The sequence below is a fragment of the Poecilia reticulata genome, chromosome 17 (assembly GCF_904066995.2).
Source record: "Poecilia reticulata chromosome 17, P_reticulata-male-v2, whole genome shotgun sequence".
Lineage (NCBI taxonomy): Eukaryota > Metazoa > Chordata > Actinopteri > Cyprinodontiformes > Poeciliidae > Poecilia > Poecilia reticulata.
This window is the reverse complement of record NC_088846.1, coordinates 14,161,523-14,176,392: the sequence shown is the minus strand read 5'-3', so window position 1 is coordinate 14,176,392 and position 14,870 is coordinate 14,161,523. Positions and strand designations below refer to the sequence as shown.

The window sequence follows — 14,870 nt, the reverse complement described above, 5'->3', positions numbered from 1 at the left end:
GTAAAGGACAAAAAAGGTTGAAATCTGAGCAAAAACACAATAGCATGAATATTTTACATGTGTCTATTTTACATGTAATTGATTCTGTCTTTCAAAAAATCCAACATCAAATAATTCATTTTGAGCAAGATTCCTTATGTTCACTGTCATGTTACCGCTCTCCCACAAAATACAAACTCAAAAGGTTTTGCTGTCCTTTCTGTTTAGTAGCATTCACTGACTTGTTTCTGTTAAACATTTGATTAAAAAAATGTGCCGTTGTGAATGCATGGAGCAGGGCAATATTAGAGCAGGAATTTTGTATTTTTCTGAGTGTAGAGTAGAATTGTGTAACCTTAGTGAAGAATTTGTAAAGGTGTATCAGTAGTTTTGTGTCTTCAAGAAGTAACGAAATATTTACAAGTGTGAATAAGGAGTGATGAAGGAACATTCACAAGTTACTTTTTATGATGCAGATATATTGATTTGTTTTGCTCCATGTGTTTTGGATCATTTAGATCAAAGATGTAGCGCCTTGATATTTTGGTATTCTGCACAGGCTGGTTCTATGGAGAGAACATTAAGTGTCTGTCTCACAATAGTGAGGGTTGAGTTCAGTGACTGTAGAATCGTGTGATCTTGTCTAATTGTCTCAGAGTATTTATTTATTTATTTTTTGCATCATTCATCATCCCTCGATAACAAAAAGAGTGGTGACATGAAGCCTAAAAAGACAGTGACTGCAGAGTCTTTGGTGGGAAAGTTAAAAATCCTGGTGGGAGCACAAACAAGAACAAAAACATCCAAAAAGGGCTGAAAGACACTGACAGGGATGAAGGCAAAGATATTCATTAAAAGTGAAAAAAAAAGACAACATGACACATTTTAAATAAAACAGGTAATACAGGCCTGTGTGGGTCAGTGCATTAACAGTCACTCCTAAGATTTATATTTGAAATGTAGAGAAGGCAGAGGAAACCCTTAGCAGCATTACAGACTGTCACTCAGATAATTCAGAACAAAGACTGAAATGTGGTAAAAAGAGCCAGTTTAATTATCTTTCTTCCTTGCTTTGACAGAGAGAAGGGCATCTAACCATCGTAAAGCATTGCCACCTAATCTCTGGTCTTTCTTCTCCACTTCTGTATTTTTTTTTAATCTTTCTGAGCACATTTCTTTCTGTCCTTTTTGTCTTGTAGTGCACTGTCAAAATGGGTGCCATACTCGGCCAAAAGAAAGAGTACAAAGAGAAACCAGTTTTGAATTAAATCATTTTAAACTGTGTGCGCAACACTGGAAAGCCTTCTCTTTTAAATTATAGTTGCTGAACAAGCATTATTTTTCATGCAGAAAAAAAAAAACAACCTTAAAAATATCATTCAGAGAGTCAGGCTGTAAACCATATTATCAGGAATTTAAACTGAGAAGCCCAAAATTACTTGTAGCAAAGAAACTACTACATTAAAATCTCATTTTCAACATATCCAGATTTTTACAATGTGTGAAACAAAAAAACACTTGATTTAGTCAAGACCCTGTTAAGCTAAAGCAAATAATGCAGAACTGTTTAACAAATGCACAGACATCCTGCCACTGTGAAAAAAAATTGAGAAAATGGAAAATGTTTGTTGCAAGGTAAATATCTTGGCACTTAAGAGCCTCTTCCACATCAGCCAATATTCATTAGTGCAGTGGTAAAGATAAGACCGAGCAAAGTAGTTCCATTACCAAAGCTTGTAGGGAATAAAGCAAGTCTGCAATTTATTTTAGCTCTTAAAGACATGGATTTCCACAGACAAAATGCGAACAGTCTGTTACTTCATAATAACTCAAAATATCGTATTAATTGTTTGATGCTCTTTTTGTATTCTGATTTCTGTGAAAGTATACAGGTCAACCTTAAGGAACTTTTGCTGCCTTGTTAACTGTTGTTATGAAATATAATTTACCACCACAAATAGTTGTCAATATCTAAAGCCCAGATACATTTATGGTGGCTCTTTTTGAACAAGCAAATTCAAGAAAACTGCTTATAGATTAAGTTGATATTAGAGACTGCTCAGAGAATTAGATGGCTACACTAATTGAGATTATAAATGAAAGTAGTTCAGGCTTCTAAACATGGTCTTCACATTTTAATTGACTCAAGGTTATGGTGAAAGCAAATCTTACCTTTGGTAAAGCAAAACTGTGAAGCCAGAGTTTATAATTGGATTGAAACAGGAAGAGTATATGCTGAACAAATAATACCACTGTAACGGACTTGATGAAGAAAAAAAAAAACCTTCTAAGATGCCCTTATTCTGGGACTTTTGTCCACTTCTGAGGGGAATGAAGACTCAAGAGAAGGCAAAGGTATTGTCTGGATAGAAGTTATCAAAGTAAGAGAAAAACTGTCTGACAGCAGGGAGCTGGGCAGGAATGAGATTCTTTCTGAAAAGACTCTGGACATTGAGGAACTGATGTCCTTATTGTCTGTAGCATCTACAGCTCCCATGACCCAGTTTCAGACAGTGGGAAGATTGAAAGTAAATGGATGGATGGATGGATGGATGGATGGATGGATGGATGGATGGATGGATGGATGGATGGATGGATGGATGGATGGATGGAATCAAGTCATTTTGCTAATCTTACTTTGGTTTCCAATTCATCACACACATAACAATAAATACAACTCCAATGCATGTCTATGCATTTTTATATGTTGTCATATTGAAAATAGTTTACTAATTTATACTCACTTTGATCTTTAATTAAGCAAATCTAAACACACAAAGAAACTCAGAGATATATCTAAAAAATACAAACTTGACAACAGAAGCATGAGCTTTGCCAGTGCGTGCTGATGGTTTTTTTTTACTGTCTATGACTCTAACCTAAAGATACTCAGAAGAATGAATCTCTGCATTAATTATGCACATTCTATGTAGCCTAATTATCAAAGTTTCAGCTGTTCTAACTAATGGGATAGTAAAAATAACCTCATCCTTCTCAATTCCTATTCCTCCAAAAACTTTTTATAAGCTCCACACAACTGCAAAACAAAAAAAAAAGAAAGAAAAAAAAACCTCCTGCTTTAGTAATGAAAACAAAGAGCCTCACATATTATTACAGAGTAGTTTGTGTTGATGAGAAGCATTTTTCAATAGTCACAATTAAAAACTTTATGGCTTGGTGATGGTAGATAACTTTTATAAATGATACATGTTATAAATCATCTCTGTTACATTTACTCAATTAGCATGTGGTGCACTCAGCAAGATTTTATGAATTCTTTTTTCACCGAAAGATGCAATGAAGTTCTTCCAATTTGGACTTTTAATAATTAGCAACTATAACTCAATGACCTGTGGGAATGTCTGGTAATGAGAAATCCTATACCATTAATATTGCATTGAAGTCCTGGTTTATTAGCTAGGCAACATGTTTAGATAAGTGTCCTTAGCCTTTCAGTAACTATCTGACTGTGAAATCTGGAAAATTACAACAGTATCTGAAAGCTGAGGAGTGTATTTCAAAGTAAACATTTGTTTGTCTAGCCATGTCTTTGTAAAGTGAACTATGGTTTCTTTGTACACTGCTGGGTTGCTTGTCAGGAGCAGCAGAGAAATAAACATGTGCTCCACCCGGTGTATTGATGGGATGAAATGTTGCCCTGGAAAAAGACGTGCATCATAACAAAATAACTCTTTTTTCAGGTGTTCTGCATACATTCAGCAATTCTGGAAATAGTCAAACGCTGTTTTTTTTTTTTCAGCATTTGGTTGACATTGTAACAAAACATATAGTTCCAAAGGATCTATGTTTCATCATGCAGCCGGGATACTTGATGCGTCAGCATTTGCAGAAGGAGCTTGATACAAGAAAAAGTAAGCATAGCTTGTGTAATAATGTCTACATTCCTCAGCCAGAACTAAAGTGCATGAAATAAATTAATATCGAATCTCTCTAAATCAAAAAAGTAAGTGGAAGAAGCAATAGATAAATAAATATCCAAATTTAAGACCTCACTTCCATTAAAATAAGACCTAGTATGGGAAAACTGGATCTATTTATGTATGGTTAAGGCCTTGCAAAAGCCCTGGATCCGATTTTATATTCCCGGAAAAGAAAAAAAAATCCCTTTCACAGATTTTAAATGTACCTCTGTGTCAAACACAAACCAACATTAACCCATGACATGCGAGTGAAACTACTGAATCACTGAACCTCTTGGTGAACCTGTGCGGCTCCTACCATCATCAGTGACATCACTCACTTATAACAACACAAACCTCACGGATTCCTTGACACACCCTTTAAAATCTTAGTGAGGTGTATCCAGTGCCTATACTTGATGCCTGATGGTCAACAAGGAAGTGGTGATTCTACCTTGTCCTCTGCCTGTTTTTTTCTTCAGATCAATATTTTCTTCCAAGTGAGAATTTAATTCAGGAATACACCCAAAAATTCTTTACATGGTTCACTAATGAGAATTTTGCCAGGATGTAAACCTAGACGAAATATGTAGGTTTAAATTGTGATTGTGAAAAATATCACAGGCTATTATTTCCAGGAGTTCTACTTATAGCTTTAACTTTGAAATCTGGTCAGTTGTGTACTAGCATGGAAGCCTTTAACTATTCCTGTTCTACTGGGAGCAGCTTCAGTGCTACTCAAAAGTATAATGGCAGTTTTTTTTTTTTTTTCCGGTGTAATGGGGAGTCAAAATTATATTTAATTATCACTCCATTCTAAGTTACCATCACAGCTCCTCCTCCCGCTATTATGTGGCTGTTACTCATCACATAACTCTGCGGTTGCATGAGAACTCTGTAAACATTACGAAGAGCAACAGTTCTGACACCTGACTCCAGAAATGAAACTTAAAATTGTGAAAGAAGCAGCAGCAGCAAATTCAGCTTTGTCTTTCTGTCTGAGAAAAGAGCCAACGGTGTCCATCAGGTTTAGTTCTACAGACTTTGGTGAGTCCATATCATCACATTGATTGGTTGATTGAATATCCATGACACTAATTATTAGTGGCTCTCTGATCATGTCCTGTCGATTTGCCTCTCTGATTCTGATTACAACAAAAATAGGCTGATTTACACACAAATACGGTGACGAAGGTAGCTCATGTAGAGCAATCAGGAGTAAAGTAACTGAAGTGTGTGATTGCATTTCAGCTTCTTATAACTGTTTATTGATCAATATTTTAGCTGTTTCACAATAAAAAAGCTAAATAGCTGCAAACCAGAAAAAAAAGACTTTTATTTGGAGCTTGACATGTTTTATACAATATAATATTCTAATAATGTCCATGGTAAAGGAGTGAATGAAAGACTTAAAATACCGTAAAGCAGAGAGAATCCAGAATAACCAGTTTTAAGGAGCTCAGTGTTTTGCAGCTTTGCATAAAACATTTTGCTCACCTGGAAAACTTGAAATTTGTTTACTGACTGCAGTGTCAACTCCAAAAATCATATTTTTTAACTAAGTGTGGTCTATACATATTGTAATATATATTTTTGCGTATCATCTAATTCATTAATGTCAGCATTTCTTTTTCTTAATCACTCAGACTGCAAGCATGTCATCTGCAAGCTGTCTCCTCTCTGAAGAGCAGTTTCTGTGCTCCATCTGTTTGGATCTGTTCAAAGATCCACTCACCACACCATGTGGACACAACTTCTGCAAGAACTGCATTACCCAGCATTGGGATGTAAATCACTGTTCTCAGTGTCCACTGTGTAAGAGGGACTTTGGTGCAAGACCTGAGCTAGAAATCAACACCTTCATCCGCGAGATGGTTGCTCAGTTCATACTTAAAGCCCAGCAGAAAGCGAGTGGCAGCAGCTCAGAGCAACAAGCTGCCAAACCAGGAGAAATTCCCTGTGAGCTGTGCTCTGGAACCAAACTGAAAGCCCTGAAATCCTGCCTGGTGTGTCTGCTCTCCTACTGTGAGACGCATCTAGAGCCTCACCTGACAGCACCAAGACTGAAGAAACATCAGCTGATGGAGCCTGTGAAAAACCTAGAAGAAATGTTGTGTAAGAAGCATGATAAACCTCTGGAACTGTTCTGCAAGACTGACCAGACATGTATCTGCTCCCTCTGCTCGGTTTTAGTCCACGAGAGTCACCGGTTTGTTCCTCTTAGCCACCAATATGAAGCAGTTAGGGTAGAGCTGAAAAGATGGAACCTGAACTTAAGAAGAAAATCCAGACTAATAGACTGAAAGTTCAAGAGATCAAAGAGGCGATAAAAGTTTGTAAAGATGCTGCAGATAGAGAGAAAGCAGGAGGTGTTTAGGTGTTCACTGCTCTGAAGGAGTCTGTTGAGAAAGCCTTAGAGGAGCTAATAAACGAGATAGAAGAGAAAACTACAGAGAAACAAGCTGAAGTCTTCATCAAAGACCTGGAACAGGAAATCTCCGAGTCAATGAAGAAGAGCTCTGAGGTGAAGAAACTCTCACAATCTGAAGACTACTTCAGCCTCCTCCAGAGTTTCTAGTCCCTAAAAGCTGCTCTACCCACCAAGAACTGGACAGAGATCAGCATCCATCCACCTTCATACGATGAGAATGTAGTGAATTTTATGAGCCAGATGGAGGCGACGACAAAGAAATTCTACAATGAGGCTGAGCTCAGAAGAGTCCAGCAATATGCAGTGGATGTGACCCTTGATCCTGACACAGTACATCCTGCACTGATTCTGTCTGATGATGAAAAGCGTGTTCACTGCTGTCAGGCAATAAAAAAATCTACAAAAGTTCCCAAAAGGTTCACACTTTACCACAATGTTTTAGGAAAACAGGGATTCTCTTCAGGCAGATTTTACTTTGAGGTTAGAGTTTGAGGAAAAAATCACTGGACTCTAGGTGTTGCCAGAGAGTCAGTTGACAGGGACGAACCAATCCAACTGAGCCCTGAAAATGGCTACTGGACCATAGGGTTCTGAAGAAATAAGTTCAAGGCTTTTGATGGCACTTGCAAAGAATTTTTTTGTTTTCCACAACCTAAAAAAGTGGGGATGTTTGTGGATTTTGTGGAGGATGTCGTCTCATTTTATGATGTAAATACTTCAGGTTGTCTTCACACTTTTTGCTGCCCCCTGCTCTCTGAGAAAATGTATCCATTCTTCAGTCCTGGTCCTAATCCTGATGGTAAAAACTCAACACCCCTATCAAACTTTTTAGACAGTATACAGTACAGTAAACAGTTTTTTGGCCATTAAATATTTAAAATGATCTATCAAATTTTCACTTGAGTAAAAGATAACGTAAGTAAATAATGGAAAAAAAAAAAACAGTTGTCAAACAATTACATTTATGAAGTAAGACAATTTATTAAAGTCAACCTTTATTTGGCATATTGGAAATGTTTCTAAAGACCCAAAGGTCCTATGTGGTTCATACCTGATCCACAACTGTAAAGGCTCCAAGACCTTTCACTGCGTTTATAAACCATTAAGGTCCTAAATTATGTTCTTTGAAAAGTAGAAAGCCAGGGCAGTGATTTAGAGACTGTTAATGCAATTAATTTTCTTGATGTTGGTCAAGATCCTGACATCAGCATTTTGGGTGAGCAGCAGGTGCCAGAGATTTAGTTTAGATCACAGACCATCATAGCAGCTCGGAGTTTTGCATGCACCGTAGTCTTCACCCCGTTTGAGTGCAGTTCCGTTTTTCATTTCTAATCTTGAAATATTTGGTCCTGGGAACCAAAAACAATGACTACTATTTTTCTGTATTGGGATAGAGGAAATGTTCAGTCATAAAGTCATTTAGACACAATCACTCAGACTGTAGTGCGCTGTCCGAGTGATGCTGACACAGAAATATAAAGTTGATATTTTAGTGCAGTATAATGTGAGGTAATGAGATCATAGAGATGTTAAATAAAATTGTTCCGATCAGAGACCCATGAGAGATCTCAAATACGGACTTTGCTTGCCTTGATTTACACCACAAGACACAAAACAGACCCAGTCTGCTACATAAAACCTAAACAACAGTGCTGAAAAATCTCCAAACTGTCAGGTTGTTACTATCAACTGTATGACACACAGAACTGAGATCCTGTAAAACAAGACAGAAGGTGATGCAACGCAATTCAGTCTGATATCAACAAAGCCTTGCCAATGAAGACCCAATGTTGTTAAAAGCCTGATTGAGAAGAGTAAGAGATCTTTTATTTCAAAAGGAATACTTGTTATTATTGCTTATGATTTACTTATGATTGTGGCATCCAGAGTACACTTCTTTAAAAAAACAAACAAAAAAAACGTTTATTCACTACGGTTTTTGTGGGAATGTGGAAAAATGATCAGAGTGAAGATACTTATATCTACAATAATGAAGGTGCAGGCCTCTTTAAAAAAAAAAAAAAACTTAATGAGATCATATTCATTTAATATAAATATATGTATCTTACAGTTGGATAATGAACAATGACCATGATGAACCCATCATTGGATGTATGTATGTTTTGGATGTATTGTATTATGTATGTGGGGCCAAACATAACTATAAGCTGGAAGCTTTAAGAAAAGTTAGAAATAAAAATATATTTTGAGATGAAAAGTGCTCATTTGCTTTTACAAAACTTCACACTGGCTGTAGAATGCAAAAACTGTTTACCTTCTTTTGTTAAAAAGTATAAAAACCCATGCATTTTTAAATGAATTACTGCTTTAATGGGAAATGTTCTGATTCATTTTCATTCAATTCTTTTTCAGAACCATATGAGAGTCTGTTTTCTTAGTCAGGGACATTCATGCTCTGTTTAATGGTATCACTTGTTTGGAACTCGGAGTGCTCTCACACACATCACTAATGGCCTGTACATATCGCAGTCATGAATATGCATTCATACCTTGGCTGGCAGTTTCAATAACAACCACAGAATAAAAAAGAACAAATCGTTTCTGTTTGTAATTGGCTGTCATCAGAAGCAATATGCAAATATCAAGTTTGTCTAGATTTGAACTGAACTGAGTGTCTTTTTTGTTTTATTTTTTTTACACATGAATGGACATCAGTCAACTAAATTAGATGGCTGGCCTTACAATACACAACATATGTTGAAACATATCATCTCCCAAAGCTATGTTTTACCTTCTGTGCATGTTTGAATAAAAAATAGTTGAAATGTTGTTGCAATAAAAAGGAGGTATGTTAAATATGTGTGGTATCAGAAACAATTAAGGCACTAGAGGAAACAAAACGCAGCCACAAGTTTGAGCAACCGTGACCAGTAATCATACATCAAACACACCCAGAAGGAAACTTTTTTTTATTTTAAGTCAAAGCCCTGTCAGCACACAATGATGGAAAACAATAAAGATGTTATCCACCACACAGAACCCTGACAGCTATAGAGCTGTCATTATATGATCATGAAGTCATTTCCATGCCAAACTTGAAAGCATATTATTATCATTAAACAGCAACAGTAAAATGTCAATCAATGCCATGCCATTATTGCCTCACATTTATTGCCAGAGATACCCGCATGGCCTGCTTTTCTTCCTCATCTGTTTTTCATCATGATCCTCATAATCACCTCTGTGGGTGCCACTGGTCTGTAGCTTCCTCAAACTTTTTCATTTTGATTTCATGAATAGTCCAGGTAAAATAGATGATGCTCAAACACCAAGATTTTAGTTCAATTATGTTCTACTGACACTAAACAAACATTAAATGAAGAAAGCAGAATGGAACATGAGGATAACAAAAGATTAAACACAATGTAGTCTATTAAAACAAACAAGGTCAAACTAAATATCATTGATGTTGGAAGCCAAAAAAAAAAAAAAGGGATTAAGATAAGTCTTGAGAGCATGGAAGCGTCTCCAAGATACAAATGTAAGTTATCTTCATTGAAGAACTTCCTCCTAGACCTTCGTATCTGTAGGAGCTGCTGTTTCACCTACCTGAGGGACTGAGAAGGTAAGCGGGATTACAGAAAGTTATAATGGTACTGTGGGGCAAAATCATGCAACGTTTACAAATTAAAATAGGAAATTTAAAATAAACCTGACAATGCACAGGCAACCAGTGGAGTGAGGCCAAACCAGGCATGATGGGTTCAGTTTTTAAATCGGATCTTAAAATTTGACAAAAACTATCACATCTGTTTCAAACACTGCAAAGCATTGAAAGCCAACTTCATGGTAAAATGATATATGAGACATCAGAAGAATGATTGACCAAGTTTTTATAGCCCTTTGAGAGCACAACTTGCTACACTCCACTCAGATAGCAGAGCTACGGCTTCTCTTGGAAACAAGATAACCAACATACCCCTAGCAATGCTTTCAACAGCAGTTGAGTTGTGAAGTTCACTTATTTAAGGCGACTATGTGTTGTGTTTACAACCACTGAAGGAAAAATAAATGACTCTGTCCTCCTAGTGCTGCTTGTCAAGGCTTGCAAGCATTTCTGTCAGCTCTGAGAGACACAAACTGTTGTTACCGACCGACTGTGTTCACCAATTTATAGTTGACATTCCAGCTGGTACCATAGTTGAGGGGAATAAATACAAGATCAAAGCTGAAGAGCTGCCAGAGAAAGAATGTTAAGATATTGCGAAAGAATGAAGCAAAAACAAACTTAACTCTATGACGTAAACAAAAATTTGGTCAGAAACTTATTAACGGAAAATATGTTCTGTTTCTGATAATATTTTAGATCACAATATATTAGAGTATAATTCGGTATATAAAATTTGAGAACAAACTCATCAACTTCATGCCTGGTCCTTAACACCTTGGAATTTAGACAAATGTTCTTTTATGAAATGAAAGAGAAACTAGAGCTTTTGAATTTAATGGAGATATGAAATCTTTATAAATAATCCCCTTAATTAAATTTAGACAATACATAGGGATTACATGAATGTCACTAACATTTAGCATCTGGTGCAGCTTCATAGAGATTCCACTTATTTATCATGAATATGATTCGAGAACCGAATAAAATATGTCAGTGGGATATTCCGTCATAATTGCTGGCAACTAAAAGAGCGATTATTAATAAAAGCAGTATGCAAGTTTGCAATACTGCTTAATACATCTTGGGTGTGGATTCATGTGCTTATTTTCAAAGGATTAAGTGTATTTGGTGGGAACCTGCACATAAAATGAGCTACACTAGAAGAGAAGAAGTGACAACCTAATGGAAAATTTGCAATTTTAAATATTTTTGAGAAACATTAAGCAAATTGAAGCACTGCTGGTTTAATACAGACCCCAAGGTACAAGCAGCAGTACACTGAAAACACATTGAAACTTTAAGTTAAAAGGAACGAGCAGTGCTGCAACTGTATTAATTCTGAATATAATGATGATTTATGTAGAGATAGAGAGCAATAAAGACAATGTAAATACTGTTGTCAAGGCACATGAAGCTGCGCATGTATAATTCTCAACAACTGGAAGATAATCTGTGTACTCGAGCCGCTGAGATTGGTATGTTGTGTGTCACTTGTTTGAAAATTGGTTATTATGTGAATTGAGATAACGAACAAGATGTCGTGTTTGATTTGGAGTAGAGAAAACATTTTCGCTGGTGGTTCTTGAGCATTTTCACTATGATTTGAAAGAACACTTACTAAAGTCAGTTATCTATCTCTCTATCTTGTTTCCTTATTTTTTCTTGGTCCTCAACAACTGTTTTCATTTCTAGTGCATTTTCCTATATATGTTTATGTAAACTGTCCTTGAGTGTCTTGAAAGGCACTAACAAATACAATGCATTATTATTAAAATTAATGCACAGAGCTAAGCAGGAGCAGTCAAAGATTCAGGTGTCTTCAATAGAAGTCAGCTCTTTCAAAGAGATGCCGCGTACAGCCATCTTTGCCAATATAAAGGTTTTCCAAAAGTTTTAGCTTGTTTATTTCTCTGACACTTTTTACCCTTTTTTATCAGTCATTCATAAGGATAAATTGAGGCAGATGTGAAAATAAAAGTAGTTCCATTAAAGTGGTGGTGAACATTCCTGTCATTGTTTCTAATTAAAAGGCACATATGAACTTGGTATTTTAAATATCTAGTTCATAGGTATACACTACAAGCTATTTCTAAAATCTCCATTTTGAGAAGCATTTATTAAATATCTAATTCTCTCACCAAATACCCTGGTTTGTATGTAGACTGAATGTGCAAATAAAGCAACAAAAAAAAATCCACTTGTCACTCATCATTTGTTCTGGTTTTGTTTTCTATAGTGTTTCAAGTATTCACACTTTAGCAGAACACATTCAGGATACTAACATGAATCATTTTGCAAGTACACTATCTGAAATCTGTCTAAATAAGATTGTTTGGAAGGTGGTTTCTCTGCTTAAAAATGGGTTTTAAGTTGGAGAAAGTGTTTCAACAAATTGCATTCCTCTATAATTACAACTTAAACACTCACTGTGCACTGGGTATTTGCTGACTATGAGAGTTTATACATTGCAGCTGCATGGAAGACCTTGACTTGGACTACAGAGGGACTAAAGCTGCCTGTGGTGCATTCCTTATCTGCATATTCTTGGGTCTGCATTTCTCTTGCTTTTCCATATAAAAGTATAGAAGCTGTCTAATTAGACTTCACAGGTCAAAGGCTGCAGTGCTGGAGGAGAGATGGTTTCCCCTGGGAAGGGCATGGCTATGCAGCTTACCATTCCTTCACCTTTTCTTTTGTTCACCATCATAACTACCAGTTGTGCTAAATAACAAGAAGACAGCTTTGCACTACACCCATACAAATACAATCCTGGCCTTCTACTCAATTTGTTCAAGTGTTGGAGCCTTTTATTGACTGCATGCATTGAAGTTGTAGCCCTTGAATAATCGCTTCTGACAAAGGACTTGCACTGTTATTATTATTCTCAGTCATAAGATTTAGGGCTTGCCCAGACACTCCTCTATAGCTCTCTTGCTGCTATTAATTTCCACTGTTGTGTAGAACAAAACAGGTAAAAGTCTCTGTTTTAAGACGGGTGTGTTCAGCACAACAGATCGAAACACTGCAACAGTGATTCATAAGTGGTCCACGAGTAGTACCTTCGCCGATAGAAAAAACTATTTATCATCAATTACAGAGGGAGGACATATATATCTGTTGATGTAGTTTGCTTTAATACTAACAGATGTGAAACACCATAGTATGTCTGTACCTGTGCAGTGTTAAAATGTACACACAGTGGCTTCTTTATTAGTTGTAAAACCTGGGTTGGAGCTTCCTTCGCCTTAAGACCTGCATTATTTCTTCATGATACAGGAGCAAGGTAAGTAATGATCCACAAACTCTTACTTTGTTGCAAGAGTCACCTAACTTTTATCTTCAAGCAGAGCAAATAAACGAGTAAATGAAGTCAAAAGCATCAAAATCTATTTTTTTCTTTATTTTTGTTAATGTTACCAACAATCTACTTTCTTTAGGAGTCACACGTAGTGACTTGAAACTCATCAGTGATGCTCAACTTTTTCTTTTTCATATACTTTCGACTGGCCCTAATGTCAACACAGAACTTTTGTGACATCCATTATTCACAATAACTGTGTAAGTAAAAACCAACACCACTATAGTTACCTTAAATGGATCGAGTCTTCATGCAGGCAGTGTTAGAAACAGATGGGCTGTGCTGTGAACCACAAGAGGGACTTGAGCTGGTGGATATATTCACCTGAAAGTATCAGAGACTGTGAGGTCAAGGATCATTCAGTTGAACAGCAGATCTATCTGAGGCTGACCTAAGGCAAGGTCTGGACTGTGAGCTGGGATTAGATGTGTCCTTATTTCTTTATTATGAACTTGAGTCCTTAGATATCTTTAGCCTGGATAAACATCAGGTTTATTACTGATTTAGAGTATCATAGGTTATACTCAATTTAAAACTTAATGGCAAATAATTCCTCTGAACATTCTGGCAACCACAGAATTTTACCACACCTGCCGGTATTTTACCGTAAATTAGAGAAGTTTTTTTTTAGAGTGTAATCTGTTCCAAGGTTCAGTGTTTTACCTAGTTTGATTATCACAAGCAGTTATTTTAACCAATATTGCCTTTTATAACCTTGTATCAAATGAATATCCTCCCACATCAACAATGCATTTTTGTCAGTGCAGATGTTGTTCTTTGAGTATCTTTTCAGATCATTTGCTGAAGACACAAGAGATAGTGGCCGGTAACTGCATTTGCAAATAAACATTTAGCTCTTCTAACAAACTGGACACTACGCATAAGACAGCAGCCATGATTTATGACTTTTTGCATGGCTGTATGGTATTATATGGCAACCAAAAATAGTAAATTCTTATTTTCCTTGCACTGTTCCTGAATCTGAAAGAAAATAAATCAAGCAAATATGAAATGTATTTCGTGATTGCTTTTCCTTCATTTTTCTGTTCTCCAACAACCCTCTTATTGATTGTGTTACTTCAGCTGAAAGCACCTGTCCACCATGCCAACTCCCACCTCAAAAGTAAGTGGGGGAAAGGAGCCCCGTATTACTATGAAAAACAGAATAAATTGGTAAAAGCAAGCCCAGTAAAACATTGTCAAAATATTGAGTTTTAGATTTTTTTTTCTTAATGGCTAATCTTCTCGCTGCAGCAGTGAAGGTGGGGATGTGGAAGGGAGGCTAATAGTGGATGAGGTTGGAATGAAATTGTAATAGGGGAGTTGCGAGGGATACCAATCTGCAGGGAAAGCTAGTTTATGCAGAAATCCAATTTAAAAGATTGGCTTAGTGACTCAGTTATTGAAGGTAAACCCAATGGAAATTATAAGGTAAATCAAAGGTGAAAGTATGCAAAACACTCTTGCACTCAGGTCTGTCACTCTCATTTGCTGTTGCTCCATTCCCTTATTACAACATATCACCACACTGCTTACCACTGAGACGTGAGC

At 36.5% G+C, this 14,870-nt stretch overlaps 1 pseudogene; it reads left to right on the top strand.

Moving 5' to 3' along the window:
- The first annotated feature begins 4,510 nt into the window (after positions 1 to 4,510).
- LOC145548110 (E3 ubiquitin/ISG15 ligase TRIM25-like) lies at positions 4,511 to 12,131 on the top strand (annotated as a pseudogene).
- Positions 12,132 to 14,870: the final 2,739 nt, after the last annotated feature.